This window comes from Rhipicephalus microplus, chromosome X (genome assembly GCF_043290135.1).
Source record: "Rhipicephalus microplus isolate Deutch F79 chromosome X, USDA_Rmic, whole genome shotgun sequence".
NCBI classification, from domain to species: Eukaryota; Metazoa; Arthropoda; class Arachnida; order Ixodida; family Ixodidae; genus Rhipicephalus; species Rhipicephalus microplus.
In genome coordinates, this window is record NC_134710.1 from 456660892 (window position 1) to 456667787 (window position 6896).

The following is a 6896-nucleotide window of genomic DNA, read 5'->3' on the forward strand; positions in this document are numbered from 1 at the left end:
GTCCTGTGTTAGATATTCTGAGTTTTCTTGCTTATCCTCCTTGGACTTTGACTTCTTGGATGATTTTCCTTTCCTGCATTGATCGGCAGCTGTATTCTGACGGGGAGTTGCCTTTTGAGAATAATAAGTTGTCTGCTGATTCATGCACTTCTCGTTGCGAGACTTGTGACGTGAGTTTGTCTGCTGCGAAGAGGAGATTGCTTGTGAGTTCGGCATCTTCCTGAGCTGTTATGTCGTTGACGAGCTTTCTTTGAGGTTTTCCGAGTTTGAATAATCTGTGTTTATTGGCTAAAAGGTGGAGGAGCAGTTCCGGTGAGCTTAATTCGTGTGGGAGCTGTTTCGCCAAACCGAGCTCAAGCAGTGACAGCAGTCCGGCAACACTGAGTGTGTCTTCTGAATAAGTCTTTTTTGACGCTCTGAGTTTAATTGGGCGTTCGCGGTTTTTTCTAGTGCTATCTCCAGATTTTAACGAATCAAATGAGACCTGAATTGTCGTCCTGGGGTGTGTAGAAGCCGAGATATGACTCGTTGTCCTCAAAGTAGCTTGGTCCCACTCAAGATGGCGGCCCCCATATGGTCATAAGGTGGGGAAAATTGCTTGTGGGTTTGTTTTCGCCCGTCAGAAACTGGTAAGATTGAGCTCAGAACCCTAAATCCTCCTTCTGCATGATTAATTATTGTTGCCAATATTTGTTGTGATCTTTTGCCCTTTCATTCAATCTTTGAGCTTGAGAGGGCAGGTGCTAAAGTCCCCTGTCAACATGGCAGCCCCCATGGGTGGGATACACGTGTTACCCACAATTGAATTTCGGTGAAGAAAAACCGTTTTTTCCCGCAGATTCAAGATAAGATGGTAGCGGCGAGGCTCTGGAACGTCCCGAGAAGAATCGAGGGTGGTTTTCCAGGTGCGTAGTAGCTTTTTCTTGCAGAATTCCTGATTTGATCGAAGTGGAGCCAGTGGCTGCTTTTGTTAGGCCTAACCGAACTATGAGTCGTTATTGTCTCAAGTTGTAACTGATTCGGGTGGCTAAACCGTGCTTCTCGAAGTGCTCCAAAGCCTCATAAAACCATGCGAGGAAATTTAGTATGTTACTCACAGTTTTGAAGGAGATTTTGAGGTCCGAAGGCTGAGCTGTTGTGCAGCCGCTCGACCAACCCGGGCCCCTGGTGGCAGAGTCCCTAACTTCCGTACAGAGGAACGTAAAAATGTCCCTTTTGCAATGTCTCAAAATTGTCTGGGTACACCTTCAAACGACACTACAACAAAAAACATTTTTCGCGTATTAGTCAAGTACAATTTCTCCATCCTGAAAATACCACTTGTACCACGAAACGACGCATGGCAAGTGAGAAAACGTGCGAAAAGAAATTGTGGGTGGAGATGCTGCTTTGATGGTCTCACACAAAACCACACGACATCATGAAATTCAAACGCGTGTACTGGGTCTTACGTAAATAACAATTTATCAAAATTAGGTGCACTCTCATTTGTCGGTGTGATGGACCTGAGATTGAAGTTTCAGAAATATTCTTCAAACCAATGTTGCGAAAATACAATACATTTTCAAAATTTGAGCATCACGAAATCAAAAAATAAACTTCAACCCTAATTTTCTCCACTAATAATAAACTTGTGGCAGGAGAGGTCTTGGTGTGCAGAGTGTCAGTTTAAACTGAGACATTGGTTGCCTTCAGTGTACCTGTGAGAAAACATTGCCAACTTCTGGTGCAACACCAGTCACTTCAAACACTGCTTTGAAGCAATATTTGATTTTATTCAAGTTAAACACCAGAGGTTCACTGGCATTTTAGTCCTATCATTTCGTTGAACTTGGCCTTGTGGTTTACCTCGTGTTGTAGCGCCTAAACAGCAGTCATGAGTTATTTTTGGGGCATGGCGTAGCGTTATTGATCCCTTTCTTGTGCCCAATTTAGGGGCTATCGTGATAAATATGCGGCAGAATGATCCGAAGACATGCAGTGAATTTAGATTAGGTGTCGAAGACCTGTACTAACATGACATGGGGTTACCTTGAGACAGACTTTTTATGTTTTTTCTCTTGTTGGAGAATATACATTTAAAGGCAAATAAATAATGAAAGATTGTTTATAAAATCTTCTCTTGCACTCTGGAGCGTTCTATTTATCCGCTATTTTCATACAAATGGCTCTATGAGGTCGAAAGGTGAGTGGGTCCAAATGACTCTACATCGTGTGGGGCAGCGTTGTGACAAAGTTGTTTTTGGCTGAATATGATTGGGAAAAAATAGGCTAGCATACAGTACACAATAAAAGTTCAATTGAGTTATCTACAACTGGTTTGTGTTCTAGCAACCTCACAGTTGTATGAAAACTTATTCATTCATGTACCTCCTCAATCTAGATGTTTTACCTCAAAGATACCGTGTTTGCCTAGTAGATTCAATTGAGTACAAAATTGCGTCTTCACAGTCCTGCCATCTCCAGTTTTTTAGGGTCCTCCGCATAGTGCTGATGATGTGCCCATGAGGTTTGATTTGTGTCACTCATCCCCGGTAAAAGGGTCGTTCAAAGTTTGCTATGTTCAAGTTATCCTTCTCGAAGGTTTTTTCTCCGGAACCCGCCCCAACGAATCCTAAACATTGCTAGTACAGGGAACCAGCGCTCGAGTTTCCACGGCCGCTCTGGCGCTGAGAGCGTGCACTTCTCAGCTGCCCCCGCAGAAGAGAGTGGTGGCTGGTGAAGATGGTGCGTGGGCGCATCGCCGTAACAAAACCAAAGAAGTGGCTACTTGGACTGGCTGGTATTGCATTTTTTGAGATAAATATACTTCCTTAGTGCGGAGAGAATTTTTCAGAGGGAAGATATAGCAAAGAGATAAGACAGAGCGCAGACTTACAACCAATTTTACTGCACAGATGGTGGGAAAATATATACAGCCAAGAGGGTGAGGAGATCACACACAGAAAAAAGAACAAATGATAGCGCATGCGTCAGACCACCTTATCAAATCTTAAAATGACAACTTAACTGAAAAGATGCCTGTCAATCTGTCGAATAAAGAATACGGGGGCTTCGATGTTTGTCACTGGGCTCATGCCAAGCCCTTCTGGCTCGTCGAGGCCATCACGTTCATCACTCAATGAGAACTCACTTTCAAAGTCTTCCTGATCCTGCTCACCTGTCCTCAGTAGGTGGCGCTGGTTACGTCGACACCTTCTGCCGTCCTCCGTGGCCACCTCGTAAGATCTCGGTGCGACTCGTTTTAGCACTTGTGCCTTTCTGGTCCATGCCTTCTCTTTGACGCGTACAACTTTAACTTTCCTTAGTGCAGGCAAGCATGTGCCCCGATCATCAAACTGTTTGTGCTTAGTCACGGGAACGCTTGAGTAGTGGCTGAAGTCTGGAAGTCTCGTGCGTAGGCGTCTGCCTTGGAGGAGTTCACCAGAAGAACGACCATCTTCGAGGGAGGAAGAACGATAGCTCAACAGCCCAAGCCAGAAGTTCTGTTTCGTTTTCGCAGTCATCTTCATGATTCGTTTGACAATTTGAACGCCTTTTTAGCGAGGCCGTTGGACTGAGGAAATCCGGGGCTAGATGTCACATGCTGGAAGTCGTATCTTGAGGCAAAACGTGCAAATTCATAGGACGAGAATTGAGGGCCATTATCGCTGCAAACTTCTTCTGGGATGCCATATCTAGCAAAAATGGCGCTCAGCTCATTGATTACAGATATAGTGGTGAAGACCATTAGCTTTTCGACTTCTGGGAAATTAAACAAAGCATCGAAGACACAGAGGTATAAACTTCCACCTTGCTAGAAAATGTCAACTCCAACTCTGTACCACGCGTTTTGCGTTGTGGGTCTCAATACTAGGGGCTCGCTTTGCTGCGTATTAGCGTACTTGCGGCAGGCTGTACAGCCTTGTAGCATCTTCTCGATGTCCATATTAAGCCTTGGCCAAAAACCAGACGTCGAGCTTTTGCTTCGGCCTTGTTCATACCCAAGTGCCCTTCATGAATGCGGTCGAGTATTTCTCGCATCAATGACTTTGGGATAACCACTTTGAATCCCTTAAATAAAATGCCCTGTACGAGGGATAACTCGGATGCGAACGATTTAAAGAGCCCTCGAGCTTTCCCTTGCCGCACAAGTAGTCGATAACAGCTCCAAACTCGGGATTGGCTGCAGTTTCCTTCGCTTGGCAATCCATGGTCTTTTTGCTTACCAACTCGGACACAATTCTCGTTGCATGTACTTCCACGTCCTCGTTGAATCCAACGTCTCCTGTGGCACTTGGTGACGCCCTGGACAGCACGTCTGCCAGGAGCAGCTGCTTGCCTGGAACGAAGTAAAGATCAAAGTCATAGGTGAACAAACGCAGAAAGAAACGCCGAAGTAGTGGGAGCAAGTGACAAATAGGTTTTGTAGTAATGGCAATCAACAGACGATGGTCAGTTTCAATCACAATCTTGCGTCCATAAACAAACTGGTGAAACTTTTCGCATCCGTAGGTAATTTCCATCGCCTCTTTTTTGATCTGAGAGTATCTTTGTTCTGCATCACTCATAGCGCGAGATGCATAGGCAACTGGCCGCCAAGCGTCACCGTAACGCTGTAAAAGAGCTGCTCCTAGCCCACATTTCGAAGCATCTGCCGAGATTTTAGATTCTCTAGACAGGTCAAAGAGGGCGAGCAGTGGTGGTTTGATGATATGCTCGCAAATAACTGCCCACTCATGCACAAGTTCTTTGTCCATTCAAAAATTCTGTGTTTCTTTAAAAAGCTGCGCAGCAGGTTTGTCTTATCAGCCAGGCTGGGTATGAATTTACCAAAGTATTAGCCACGCCTAGCATCCGGTGTACGGCTGGTTTGTCGGCCGGGTGAGGTAATTTGCCCCGTGATGCGCTCAAAAAAGGGTTTGGTTGTATTCCCTCTTTAGATATGACGTCATCCAAGAAATGAATTTCAGTCAGCCCGAACTTGCATTTATCAGCATTGACTGTCAAACCAGCCTGTCTGGCTAATTGCAAAGTATGACAGAGGCGCGCATCGTGTTCATCTTTAGTAGCTTCATATATTAGGACATCGTCAACATACACGTGCACTCCTGCAGCGCGGTCGAAGATTTTGCTCATCACCTTCTGGAAAACTTCTGGAGCGGAAGCTATACTAAATGGGAGCCTGAGAAAAGGGTATTGCCCGAACGGTGTGCTGAATGTTCAGATACTGAACGTTGCAATGTCTAAAAAGATTTGGTGAAAGCCAGAGTTTGCATCAAGGCACGAGAAATATTTGGCCCCTGCTAACTCAGCCTCAATATCTTTTCGCTTTGGCATTTGATAATGTTCTCGCTTAAGACACTCATTGATGTTTCTAGGATCCGTGCACAAACGAAGCTTTCCGTTTCTCTTTCTTACGTTTACAAGAGGGCTCACCCAAGCTGTTGGCGCGTTGACCTTCTCTATGATGCTGCCTCTTTCCATCCGGTCGGGGACATCTCGTAGTGGTCCTCGCAGGGGCAATGCTACGTGCCACGCTGTCATTACTACTGGTGCTGAATCCTTGCGCAAATCCATGTTGTACTGTTGATGCAAGCAGCCAGTTCCCTGAAATAAATCCAAACATTCTTCGACAATGTCACTGGTGCCATCTTTTCTGACCATGTTTACGTTGCGCGACACCAGATAGAGAGTTTCATTTGCAGATAATCCCAGGAGAGTGGGGCTGCTCTTTTTCACAACGAAAAAAGGGATGCTACAGGACCGATCAATCGTCTCAACTTGCAGTGTTGCCGCGCCGACGTGTTTGATAACACCTCCGCTGTGAGACCGAAGTACGGCACAGTTTGCGTAGAGCTCCAGGTCCTCCTTGCACCTTCGGTAGATAGAGTAAGGCAGCAAATTTGCCTGAGAGCCTGTGTCAACTTTAAGCACCACCTTTTCATCCGCTACCTGCGCTTTGACTGTCCATTCTTCCCGGCTGTTGACGTTGCAAATTTTTACATCCAAAACGCTGAAGTCATCGCTTTTTTTTGTGAACCTCGTCTACTTGACTTTTCGTGCAGCACCTAGCGAAGTGACTTCTTCTTTTACACACGAAGCAAGTTTTTCCAAAGGCTCGACACCTTGCACGCACGTGACAGCGACTGCATTTGGCACCGACCTGCTGTTGCGATTTTTTAACCACGTCGATCTGGTTGTATGCATGGGACCACGCTTCATTTTGTTGGGTGGATACTCCTGCAGCTCGACATATTTTCCCCGCTTTGTCGAGCGTCAAGTCCTTCTCCTTGAGCATTTTTTTCGCGCAGCTTGGCGTTGTTTGTGCCGAAGACTATCTGGTCCCGTATCAAAAATACTGTCAAGGAATAGAAGTTGCAGCTGCGTGCCTGTCTCTTGAGATCACGTAGAAAATGCTCAAAGTGTCCGATTTCTGCTTGTGTCTTAATGCGGAACAGATATCTCTCAAAAACCTCATTTTGCTGCTCTTGGCAATGTTCATCGAACTTCTTCACAACCATCTCGTAATCTTGCTTGCTTTCACTTTCAGAAAAATTGAAATTGTCAAATACCTCGAGTGCTTCCCTTACTGAAACGTTCCGTATGAAATCTTACGGAAAATATATGGACTCCGTAATATTTCCTTATGCTACATACGGAAAAATAATGGAGTTTTATGGAAATATACGGAAGTTGTATGGCATTTACGGAAAGCTTCTTATGGAGTATATGGAAAGATAAGGAAATTGTATGGCGTATACGGAACGCTCTTTTTGGAGTATACGGAAAGATAAGGAAAATCTATGGCATATATGGAAAGCTTTTTATGGAGTATATGGAAGGATAAAGAAGTTTTATGGCATGGATGGAGTGAGTTTTATGGAGTATATGAAAAGATAAGGAAACTTATGGAG